General features: G+C 27.8%; 1 long non-coding RNA gene across 1 annotated transcript; it reads left to right on the forward strand.

The window, feature by feature from the left end:
- The first annotated feature begins 282 nt into the window (after positions 1-282).
- On the forward strand, positions 283-13596 carry LOC109192666. Its single transcript, XR_002056135.1, has 4 exons — positions 283-453; positions 653-789; positions 5895-5967; positions 13301-13596. It is a non-coding gene; the product is annotated as an uncharacterized LOC109192666 (long non-coding RNA).
- Positions 13597-14082: the final 486 nt, after the last annotated feature.

Consider the following 14082-nt stretch of genomic DNA (forward strand, 5'->3'; position numbering starts at 1 on the left):
GGGCGTAGGATTACAAAACACCAACGCAGGCGGAGATGTTGAGGTTGGTGCCACCAAGTTCATCGTGGAAAAGTTTAAAGGTGAAGAACATACCATGGAAAGACAAAAATGCCCCTGAATTTGACAGTCAACACACAGCAAAACTAACGGAGGACTAAAAGTGGAACACGTTCAATAATAGTGGGTGCAATGTGGCAAAAAAAATTATGGTGGACTAAAATTAGAAAGACCCCTACAACAGTAGGACCAAAAATGGAATTCACTCGAAAAAAAGATATAAAGAGAGATAAAGTGAGAGAGAAAGGGGGGCAATCTTGGCATCCTTCATCCATCTCCTGTCATATATATACTGTGTATATTGACTATATTCATCTATCCCATTACGAAAGAGTTCTGAGTCTTCTTCTTCTCCTCCTTCACTCGCTTATCTTTCTTCTCCTTCACATCTTTCAGGTTTGCAGCTTCTCCTCTTTCTGTCTTTGCTTTTCATTTTCTTTTCTTTCTTCATCAATCAATCAAGACAAATTCTTACTTTGATTGATTGATTAGCTCATCGTGTGATGTTGAATCGATTAAAACACGTCACAACGAGAATTCGTGTAGAATTGCTTTGGATTTGAACTGAATCGTTAACTGTTTGTGTAAGTTGCAGGAAGAGGGATAGATCGCCATGTATGTGATAATAATATCAGTGCCTATGATCATTTTGCTGCTCATCATCGCCATTGCTTGTTACCTATTTGGAAGGTCAAGAGGCTGAGGTTGATCGCCAATCGTACGATCAGGAGGGTACGCTCCTTTCTATGCTCCCTGCACCTCGCCATACTGAATCATCGTGTCGTCTATGTTTTTTTTTTTTTTTTTTTTTTTTTTAAATAGAAAATTTATGTCAAATTTATTTTATTTCGTATATATTACTGGAGTATGAGTATTATATTCATACTAAAATCGAAAATACAGTTGCACTATATATATACTAAATATAACTTTGATTCATAAGGTATTTTTGACAAGAGCAAATTACACTTTTGGTCCTGTGACTATTGGGGTCTTGTTAATTTCAGCACTCGACTTTAAAAACTAACAATTTAGTCCTGTAACTATGTAATTTTTTACACATTTAGTCCACCCAGCCAAATCACCGGCCAAATGTGGCCGGAAAATTGTAAAATCATTTTAATTTGTTTAATTCAAGGGCAATATGGTCATTTCATGTCATTTCTTTTTTTTTTTTAAGGTTGCCGGAGAACAACCATTTTCGAGCTTAGTTGTGGTGTTAGAACTCAATAAACAAGTGCATTATAGTATTACAAAAATGGAAAATCGAGGCGAAAAACAGACTCTATAGCCCAAACTTCATGAGCTGCAATGCAGTAATTGATCAAAACACGTGATTGAGGAGTTTCACATTCAAAGAAACGAAAGATGTTCAGCAGATTTCCTTCTTCCTAAATATGCACAGAATGTCGGAATCTCGTATCTATTACAGCAGCAGAACTCCGACGAATACCCTCCAATCCATAGGAAATTAACAGAGCAGCAGAACAGTCCAACACACGTGGAATGTACATAATAAGAAGCAGAAAAGATGTTTATAATCAATAGAAACGCGGCCTTTCTTAGAGCGAGAGGTGCGAAGTCTTTGAATGCTTGGCCAAATGTTTTCGACTGGTTGGAGAACTTCACAGCATCACGTACAAATTCATGACCAACAACTAGAAGGTGCAAGGAAGAAGAAGAAATAACATGAAATTACCATATTGCCCTCGAATTAAACAAATTAAAATAATTTTACAATTTTCCGGCGACATTTGGCCGGTGATTTGGCCGGGTGGACCAAATGTGTTAAAAATGACATAGTTACAGGACTAAATTGTTAATTTTTAAAGTCAAGTATTGAAATTAACAAGACCCCAATAGTCTCAGGACCAAAATTGTAATTTGCTTTTTTTGACAATTATAATTTTATTAAGGAATTTATGATTGTTACGGAGTATATAAGAAATTTATGGCGTGGATGAAATGACGTGCTAGATATATCCATGTTGTATATATTTTAATATATTTGTAAATTGAGGACATACATTTTATAATTTTACAAAATAAATATATGATTTTTTTAATAAATTTTAAATTCAAATGTAACTAGAACAGTGTGTTAACGGAGCAACGCTACAGACCTCCTGTATTTTCTTTACAAATTTTCCTCCTGATATGTCATCATGCATGTAATTGATAATTAAATTTATTTATTAGTTAGTAGTGAGTTAATTAAGGGGGGTGTATTCAATCATGACTTTTGTAGAGTTTTAAAAACTTTTAAAATGATAGATTTTAATAAACTTTGATTGACTTTCATAGAGTCATTCAAAACTTTTTAAGGGGGGTGTATTCAATCATGACTTTTGTAGAGTTTTAAAAACTTTTATGAACTTTAAAAGTTTAGATGTATTAAATTTAAACTTTTAGAGAGTCTTTAAAAGTTAGGCGGTATTCAATCAAGATTTTTAAAGAGTCTTTAAAAGTCGTGTGGTATTCGATTAAGACTTTTAAAGAGTCTTTAAAAGTCATGTGGTATTCAAAAAGTTATGAACTTTTGTAGACTTTTTAATTTTAGGACTTTTGTAGGCTTTTCCTTCTCAAATATACATAGTTGAAATCCAACCATCAACCCCAAGATTTCAAAATTTTCTTTCTAACAACTCTGAATGTTTTCTCTCTCTATTTAAACTCTATTTTTCTCCATATTTAAACTTTATAAATCTATATAAATTTAATAAAATTATTCTTTTTCTTCATTATCCTATATTTTCCTCATACCTAAATTTGCTTGTTTATATTGATTTTTATTTTTTCTATGAATTTTTCATCCCTAACTTTCTCTAATTCTCCCTAAATACATGAACAAAGTAAAATTTTCATCGTCAAATTTTAGTATATGTTTCATAATATTCATATATATAAATACTATATATTTTGATTTTGAACTTTTTATGTTTATATTCGTAATATATATATATATATATATATATATATATATATATATATATATATATATATATATATATTTTAAACAACAGTTTACTACGAATAGCGAACTACTGTTCGCACTTCGCAACAACAATTTGGGGTTGCAAACAGTAGCACCTTGTTGTTGTTCACAGTCTCAAATTGCTATTGCAAATAATGGTTCTTTGCGTGCTGCCTAGCAATATATGAAGTATAATTTTTATATATATTATTAATTATTAATATTAGATTTTAATTTTTTTATTTTATGGAACTTGTAATTATATTTTTAAATATTTTATTTGATCAATTCTTTTATAATAAATTTTATTGTTCAATATTGTTATGAATTTATAATGAAATAGTTTTTTTTTTATTATGTTTATTAATAATATATATAAGTAATTAGCATATAAGTCTCAGCATACTATGGATAAAAATAATAATGTTGAGAATGTTGTTGTGAGTGAAGAACTATATAATAAGAAGAATTTTATGATATATTATAAATGTTTTGTAAAAAAAATTATAAATGATAAAGAATCAAAATTATTGAAAGTTTGTAAGGATGTATTCAATTTAGAATTTCAATGACTTTTGTAGACTTTTTAAAATAAAAAGTTGATAAAAGTCTATGAATGTTTTTTATATAGACTTTTATAGAGTCTTATAAAGTTTTGAACGACTCTATGAAAGTCAATCAAAGTTTATTAAAATCTATCATTTTAAAAGTCTTTAAAACTCTACAAAAGTCATGATTGAATACACCCCCGTAAAACTTTATAAGACTCTATTAAAGTCTATATAAAAAACATTCATAGACTTTTATCAACTTTTTATTTTAAAAAGTCTACAAAAGTCATTGAAACTCTAAATTGAATACATCATTACAAACTTTCAATGATTTTGATTAATAAACTTTCAATGATTTTTATCATTTATAATTTTCTTACAAAACATTTATAATATATCATAAAATTCTTCTTATTATATAGTTCTTTACCCACATCAATATTCTCAACATTATTATTTTCAGCCATAGTATGCTAACACTTATATGTTAATTACTTATATATATTATTAATAAATATCAACAAAAAAAAAAAACTGTTTCATTATAAATTCATAACAATATTGAACAATAAAATTTATAATAAAATAATTGATCAAATAAAATATTTAAAAACATAATTAAAAGTTGCATAAAATAAAAAATAAAAATTTTATATTAATAATATATATAAAAAATTATATTTGATATATGGCTAGAAATCACGCAAAGAACTATTATTTGCAATAGCAATTTGAGACTGCGAACAACAACAAGGTGCTACTGTTTGCAACACCAAATTGTTGTTGCAAATAGTAGTTCGCTATTCGTAGTAACCTGTTGTTAAAAAAAAATAAAAATATATATTACGAATATAAACATAAAAATAATAAAAATCAAAATATATAAGTATTTATATGAATATTATGAAATATATACTAAAATTTGACGATGAAAAAATTTGCTTTGTTCATGTATTTAGGGAAAAATAGAAAAAGTTAGGGATAAAAATTCATAGAAAAAATAAAAAATAATATAAACAAGCAATAATGAAGTAAAAATAATATTATTTTGAATTTTTAGAGGAAGATTGTAAAGTTGAGGAGAGAGAGAAAAATTGGTAGAGTTTGGGTATGAGGAAAATATAAGATAATGAAGAAAAAATAATTTTATTAAATTTAGATAGGTTTATAAAGCTTAAATAGGGAAAAAAAAAATAGAGTTTAAATAGAGAGAGAAAACATTAAAAGTTGTTAGAAAGAAAATTTTGAAATCTTGGGGTTGATGGTTGGATTTCAACTATTTATATTTGAGAAGGAAAAGTCTACCAAAGTCTTAAAATTAAAAAGTCTAAAAAAGTTAATAACTTTTTTAATACTTTTAAAGACACTTTAAAAGTCTTAATCGAATACCACACGATTTTTAAAGACTCTTTAAAAATCTTCATTGAATACCACATTGACTTTTAAAAACTCTCTAAGAGCATCCACACTAATGGATAATGTGGAGTTATTTCAGTTTGTTTTCTTCCCATGTAGAGATAATAACTAATGTGAGGGGGAGATAATTTAGAAATAATTGTCCTGCAAGTGTAGGCATAATGTCAGAAAATTTTTTTTTTAAAAAAAAAAAAAAAAAAAAAAAAAGAAGAAGAAGCAAGGCTGTGCGCGTTTCGCGCACAGCCTGGGCAAAAGCCGGGCGCGTGCACTGCACGCGTCTGATTACTTATTTTTTTTTTATTTTAATTTTTTTTTTGTTTTGTTTTTTCTTTTTTTTTTCTCCCCTCCCACATTCTCTTTCCTAATCACTCTTACATTATCCCCTCATTCTCCCCAACCAATGTGGATGCTCTAAAAGTTTGAATTGAATACCTCCAAACTTTTAAAGTTCATAAAAATCTTTAAAACTCTATGAAAGTCATGATTGAATACACCCCCTAATTTATTGGCACCCAATAAATAAAACTCACATCATGAAGAGAAAATTTGGAAGTGAAATTTAGGAGGGGACAAAAGCATTTTCCGTTTAATACGATGAACATAACATACAAACTTGATTAACTGCAACTTGTATATGTAGTTAATTCTTTTTTGTTTTTTTTTTTTTTTTCACATGTTTCCCACTCCTTTGATAATTTAAAAAAAAAAAAACTTTTATAAGAAGCATTGTTTTTCTACTTGGTATTTGCTTTTTGGAAAAGAAATTCCGTGAATGAAAACTGGCATCTAAGAAAACCACCAAAAATGCTTCATATGTAAGTAAGCTCACAAAAAGGCATCAGTATTCTTATTCTCTCTCTCTCTCTCTCATATTTTCTTCAAATCTCACATAGCAGAAGACAGACAGACAGACTTTGATTGCGAGTTTTGCCGATTAGATTTTGGGGGAAGAGATCGAACTGTGAAGAGGTATGTTCTCGCTGCAGTCTGCTTTTTTTTTTTTTTCATTTCTTTTAAATTTGTTCATTTATTTATTTCCTTTTGCTCCCGCTTTTTCCAAAGTTACTTTCTGGTTTCTGCTATTCTGCAACTCTTCTTACATTCTCCATTTAAAAAGTAGGAAAATGACTTCTATAAAATGAGTCATTTTTCAGAAAATATTTTCCTTTTTAGTGTTTAACTACACAACGGAAAACTATCTTTGTGTATTTGGTTCGTTTTCCAAAATGAGTAAGAAAATATTTTCATTTCTAGTGTTTGACTACACAACGAAAAATTATCTTGTGTATTTGGTTCGTTTTCCAAAATGAGTAAGAAAATAAAAAGAGTTGAATACTTCAATATTTTAATTGTTTGATATTTTTGATAAAATCCTTAGCACTCTTTTGATATATATATATTTATACACACAGGCTATACTAACACAGTAATATATATATATATATATATATATATATATATATATATATATATATATACACCACCGAGTAACATAAATATATATAATATTAACATTTTTAAAAATTAATTTTTTAAAAAATTTTTAAATACGAAAAAATTAATAGTATTTTTAGACTTTACTTACTTTTTTAAAACTTTGAATTAAAAAAAAAAATAAAAAAACAAAAACAAAAAAACAAAAGTTCACGGACCAGCTCTCGGGGCCCGCCAACCCGCATGGGGCGAGCTATGGTTGCATGAACCCTAGCCTATGGGTTTGGTGGACCGACTCATAAAAGGCAACAAAAAATAAGCCCGAAAATTTTTGAATGCATACCCTTTAGAAAATGACTTCCAAAAAAAAAAAAAAGTCATTTTCTTTCAAAATATACTTATTTTCCTTTTACTAAGACATCACTTTCCATTGACCTCATTTTCCTTCCTCTTACTAAATATTGAAAACTCAACAAATATTTTTCAGAAGTCATTTCTCGAATTTTAAAACGTCCCCTAAATTGAAATTTCATTCCATAAATTAGAGTAATCATTATTTTTTTTTTTATATTTATTTGGGAGGATCCGTCTTTTAGAAGAATAGAAGTCCAAATCCCAGGAATTGTCTTTTATTTTATTTTATTTATTTATTGCTTAAACATATTTTTCTGGAATATTGCAAGTTCATTCATTAATTATCAGCTTTCCATCAATATCTAAATAAATATTTCCAGAATCTCACTAAAATCCATGAGCTGTGGTCCCATTGTGATAGATAGCGTTTGTACTGGCAAATTATGCTGTTGAACCGTGTCCACATTGTAAGGTGGACATGGTTTCAAAATTGTTCATAATTATGAATATATATTTTAAAAATTATGAACATATAATTTTATAATTATGAATTTAGAATTGTGAACATAATTATGAACATATAGTTCTATAATTATGAATATAGAGATTAAATAATTGTGAATATGAAGTTTAAAAATTATGAATATATAGTTCAGTAATTATGAACATAAAGTTCTGTAATTGCGAATATAGAGTTCAATAATTATGAATATGACGTTAAAAAATTATGAATATATAACTTTGTAATTATGAACATATAGCTCAGTAATTATGAATATAAAACCATGTCCACCTTACAAAGTAGACACAATTTCATAGCATAACGATTGGTTTGGACTACGATGGATCGAAACTTTATGGGCTATCACTTAGAAATTGTTATACCATGGAATACAAAATTTTTGGATGGTAGATTCTGATTTAAAAATTATGTGTCTGTAATTAACATATAATATACTTTTAGTTAATAAATTATGTATTTATAAATAAATTGAAAACACATAATTTATTAACTACATGCACATAATTTGTTAAGTGCATATTATGTGTCTGCAATTAATTTATTATGTTCATGTAGTTTATATATTATGTACATATAGACATATATTTAACGAGCATTTACTAATTTTGCTCCCACGATTATTAGTAAAATGACAGTTTTGGTCCACATGTTTAATTCATACCATTTTCATCAAAGACTATTGTTTTAGTACCAAGTTTCATCAACGACTATTATTTTAGTGCCAAAATTCATCAGGCCAGTCACCTCTTCGTTTAAGACATGCCCAAAATATTAAATTATTAAGGGTATTTTCATCATTTTCAAATTAAGATTTCAATTTGAGCATGAATAAAGGGATGTAAGCCATAAAATCTATCTCAATTCGCAATTCTCCTGCTCAAATTAAGGTAGGATGAGGAGGAGAACTGAGAATTGAGATCGATATTAGGGCTTAAACCCCTTTATTCATGCTCAAATTGGAATCTTAAGTAGAGAATGATGAAAATGGTCTTAAAATTTTTAGATTTCGGCATGTCTTAAATGGAGGGGTGAATGGTGTGATGAATTTTTGTACTAAAATAATAGTCCCGAATGAAAATTGGTACTAAAACAATAATCGTGGATAAAAATTGGTAAAAATTAAGCATGTAGACCAAAACTGTCATTTTGATAATACTCGTGGAACCAAAATTGGTATTTGCTCTATAGTTAACATATTATTTGTTTTTAATTATTAGGCATATAATATGTTAACTGCAAACACATAATTTGAATTTTATTTGAACTAAGATCCAAAATGCAACGTAAATCTAGTATATGATATAATTTGCCATCAGTTGGTAAAGTGGGTGCAAGTTTATTAGGGCAAATTATATCGTGCATCAGGACGCACAATGCATTATGCACCCACAGAGCTTATGTGTATTATGTTAAAAGTTTATGTGTATTATGGATTATGTTAGATTATGTGTATTGTGTTAAAAGTTTATGTATATTCCACTATACAATTATGTACATACAAAATAGAGAATTTTTAAAGCGCACAAGGCATTGTGTGTATTGTGCACCCTGGTGCACGATAATTGGTTTTACTCGTATGATTTTGGTCCTGAAATGGGTTTTCTGCAAATGGTTTAATTGGTTTATTGGTTTTACTCGTATGATTTTGGGCTTTTGGCCCATTCCTGAAATGGGTTTTCTGCAAATGGTTTAACTGGCCTATTTTCAATTAGTAAAATTGATCAAACTGATTATTAAATTTCCCAAAAAATGCAATTAGACTATTAAACAAAAAAGTATAATGACCTTTTAACATGTAAAAATTAATTAATTAAATCAAAATAATCAGTTGTGTACATTAATAACAGTTCACTTATTTACGTAAGATTTTTTCATATACAATTTTTTATATATTTTTCATTAATTTATTGTTCAAATTAAATTTTTTCTAAAATTAAATGGATTATAATTATAATTTTTAAAACCAAAAAGTTTTTAAAAAATAAAAAAATTAGAGGTAACCATGATTGCCAGTGGCAGGGCCGGCCCTGGGGCAAGGGCAGGCTGGGCCCTTGCCCAGGGTCCATGTTTGGGGGAGGGCCTCATCCTATCTCTTATATATATAGTATATATGTATTGAGTATAAGTAATTTATATACATATATTTTATATTAATGTGAATTAACTTGGTTTGTACGATACTTGAATTTTAACCTCATTTATTAATCAAAAGGCCCATGATCCAATCCTTCCCTTCACGTTTTAGAATTCCTCAACTTTACTTCTTTGCTTATATTCTAATGTATATTTTAAAAATTTATTTTTATTGATATTTTGTGTTTAATACCGAGTAGTAATTTTAATGTAGTTTTTAAATATATAAATTTTCATATATTTATACGAAACATATTATGAACATTTTTTTATATTAAATATATAAATTTTTATATTAATTTTTTAATATAATTTCTAAATTTATAAATTTTTATATACTTATACTAAACATATTAAGAAAAATTGAATTTAAAAAACTTCAATCAACTCATGTTAACCAAACAAGACACGTACAAATAGGACGGAGGGGGTTATATGATATATTTTGAGATTGAATTATAAAAAAAAATTAAAAGATAATTTACTCCGTACATTTTTATGAATATCTAACCAATGTAATATAGAAGTTTTTATCATGTGTCATTGTATGTATTCAAATTATTCTAAAAAAAGTTAAAAATTTATCTATTTAAAAAAAAGTATTTGTATTAAAAAAATATTTATACAAATTATATAAATAATATAGAAGATGTGTGATTTATAATATACTTTATGTTCAAACTATTTTATCTAGATAATTATGTTTCGTATATTTTTACATTTTTTATTGCGTTTTGAAATATTTTAATTTCTTGCTCCTAATCAAAAAAGATTTTTAGCTTTCCATATGTTTGTAATTATTGTTTTATAAATTTTTAATAATAATTAATTTATTATTTATTATGATAACAATGTTATTGTTTATAAGTTTACTCGATTTTAAATTATTTATTCATTTTTATAAATTATAATATTATTTATTTATGAAGACACTTATACGATTATTTATTATTTTGCATTAAGGAAAGCACCTAGAAATATTTTTCATGATTATTGTTGTGTATGTAAAATTGTAAAAGATTTGTTAATCTTATTTAAAGTTATTGATATTAATAATTTGTTTCTTATTTAATTTAAATTTTAGGCATGAAATATATATTAATCAGGGTCCATTTTTTTTTATCCTGCCCCGGGCCTATAAAATGATAGGACCGGCACCTGGGCCAGTGGCTGCCTTTTGTCTCAAGATCTTTAGAGATACTTCGTCTCTATGATATGGATACAAGTTTCATCTCTAAATCTATGGAGATGAAGCGTCTCAATGATTTAGATGAAGCAAATTGCCTCGTCTCCATTGGAGACGAAAGTCAAGAGATGGATGGTTGCTGGCGGTTTGCTCAAACTTTTTTTTTTTTTTTTTTTGGTTCTTTAAAAAATTATAATCCATTTAATTTTAGAGAAATGCTGATTTGGAGAATAAATTTATGGAAAAATTGAAAAAAAAAATGCCACAGACAAGCAATTTCATATTAACCTGCAAAACATACTTTTTATTTTAGTGAACTAATTAGTTTTCACTCTTTGTTCATTTCAGTTATCTTTTTTTTTTTTGAAAGTTACTGGCTCTATTACATTGTAGTATCTATTCATATACTTTCTTAACCTACTGAAACACAAAGAACCAATAACACTTCCACTGAGGCTCGAACTCATAATCTTCCAAATAAAAGTCCAACCCGGGTACCATTGGACCACATAGTTCTGGTGTTCATTTCAGTTATCTATTTTCATTACTTATTGAAAATTATTTATTTTATATTTGTCCTACGCTTATTCAAAAATATATTTTCAAAAATTTTTATATGTATCGAATTTTTTTATTGTCTAGCATAGCTATAAGCATCACAATCATTCATGTTTATCAAATATATACGTGAATTGGTCAATTTCATATAAGTTAATTATATAAAATTACGTTAAATAGAATAACATTTTATACATGTAACATTATTATTATGAAAATCAAGGTTGCAAAACACGTTAGACGCCTACCAGGTGCCTTCGATTTTTTTTTTTTTAATTTTTAATTTTTAATTTTTTTTAAAAAAATTAAAACTAAAAATTTTAAAATTCAATAGTAAAATATAAGGTTCCTCTAGTTTATTTTTACAAATTATTTATATAAATGGTTGTAAAATTATTTTGAATATTGTTGAAATCATCTAACTACATAAAAATTTAAAATTAAGAGCAAAATAAGCATTTTTTGAAGAAATTAGAGGGCCAAACTGTCGCGGTGTATAGATCTCGGAAAAAATACGCGATTTGAAAAAAAAATTGTCCAAAACGGACAACCGAGTCAAAAGTTATGCCTTGCCAAAGTTTCTACACTTTTCAAACGAAAAAAAAAAGTGAAAATTGTTCGACCGGTTCAGCCGGCTAGGCGGTCTAGGCGGCCGCCTAAACCGCCTAGCCGCCCGGCCGTGGAAGAGGCTGATTCCGACCTAATTGTCCGCGGACGGGAGACGCCTAAGCTTGATTTTTACAATACTGATGAAAATGTATACATTCCGAACTTTTCGAAAAGGAGATTAAAAAAAGGTTCTTACCTTATTCATAACTAGAGACAATAAATGCTCTAGTCATTGAGTCATGATACATTCCTCTATAAAAATGAGTATATAATATTACTATATGACTGTCATTAATGTGTACGATATATTTTTTTGTTTTTAATTATTTTGTGGACTGTCCTGAACCTTAGATCTAGTGACACCAAGTTGCTTCCCCATATGAGAGGTTATGGATTTGAGTTAAAAAAAATGATTTCTTGGACTTTTTATTTAGTTCATGGTATGGTCAATGAAAATAAAATAGTTCTTTTGTAAACAATGTCATGTTAACTAATAAATATTATATAATGATTTTTAAAGAAGATGTTAAAGTATCATTTTTCAAATGCTATTTTCACTTATTAAAATTATAAAAGTTCACAGTATTCATTGAGAGTCGATTCTGTCACAAGTTAATAAAAAATCTATGTAATAATCAAATACAATTAAAAATTTAATACGATAACGACATGTGAAGAATAAATATTGGTCCTGTTTGGTAACATAGTTAGCTTTATCGGTCAATTTTGATTTATTTGACCATTATTAGCTGTTTGACTTGGTTAAACAACGAATATAACAGGGCGTTTGGTTGAAGGGAATTTAAATTCCCTTCCCAATTATCTTTTTTTTTTGTAACAGTTTATTGCTCTAAAACGCTAAAATTCAAAAAGCTTCTCAAAATAGTTTTTTTTTTTTTTTAATTAGCTTTTCGAGAAAGTTATTTTGCATGTAATTAACTATCAGCTAACAACTAATCTAAATCTAAAAACATAATAAGTGTGAATGAAATTTATACCCCTGATTTATGTCCGTTTTTTCCGTTAAGTTTTTTTGTACATTATGCTCTAAAGGTTGTACATTAAAATATTTTGGACAAACATACCCCTACCGTTATAACTTCCGTTATCTTTTCCATTGTTGTTACCATGCACATGCATCCACCATATATTTTCTTATCTTCTTCATTAATAATAATATATACACATTAAATATTTGAGTTATATGTTAATTATTACATATATATAAATATCAAATTTATAAAAATGATTTACATTATTATTATTATTTAGAATAATTTAAATATCTAAAATCTAAATAAATTTAAAATTTTAAAATAATGTATTAATATTGGGCACCTATTTTTTGCGCATCGCGCATAAAAAATACTAGTCAAACCAATAAACGCCATCAACTAACAGCTATTTACCAAACACCCTCATTTTTTTTTATAAAGAAATATAGCAATTACTTTATTTTGTTGGATGAAATTATAATCACCATTTATAATCAACTGATTATGCAGGGAAGTCTTAGTTTTATTGAGTCAAAAGCAGCAGAATGGGCTATGTTATTGTAATATCGTTACCAGTTATAATATTGTTCATTGTCACTGCCGTGGTTTGCTACCTAATCGGACGGAAACGTAGTCGTGATATAGCTGCAGGCAGATATCCTCAGCATTACGGCCCACCAGCACCGCCGCCCGCCGTCATGTCTCCGCCGCCACCGGGAAAAGGACCTTACTAATGTGTTACTGGCTGCCTTGCTTGCTTCTTTGTCCATGATTAATAATTTTGGTACTATGTGAATGGTGTGCTTGTGTAATAATAATAGTAGTAATAATTAAGGGTACTGTTATCATTTCATCCCTTTTTCCTTTTCCCACAATCATTGAATTGCAATTCATAGGAGGTGCTCATGAATTACAATTCAGCGAAAGGAGGGAATTGCAATTCTGTGGAATTGCAATTCCCTCCAACCAAACAGCGTAATAGTGGCTTCCACTGAATTGCAATTCAACTACAGCCAAATTATGCCCAACCAAACAGGTCATTAATAATTGAGAGATCAGACTTTTGATTTGACAATAAAGAAATGATAAATGTTTGTTCTACATATTGATCTTTTCATTTTTAGCATGAGTAAAGACACATATTAATATAATTTTAAGTATAAATAATTAATCAAATTGTTACAAATTCCTTAATTTTATCAAAAGAAAATTACTAGTGGCTTATAACTATTTACCTTGAAAGTGGATGAAAAATTCGTCAACTTGATAGGATGTTTGTTCAAGCATCCACT

Source organism: Ipomoea nil, unplaced genomic scaffold (assembly GCF_001879475.1).
Source record: "Ipomoea nil cultivar Tokyo-kokei standard unplaced genomic scaffold, Asagao_1.1 scaffold1830, whole genome shotgun sequence".
NCBI classification, from domain to species: Eukaryota; Viridiplantae; Streptophyta; class Magnoliopsida; order Solanales; family Convolvulaceae; genus Ipomoea; species Ipomoea nil.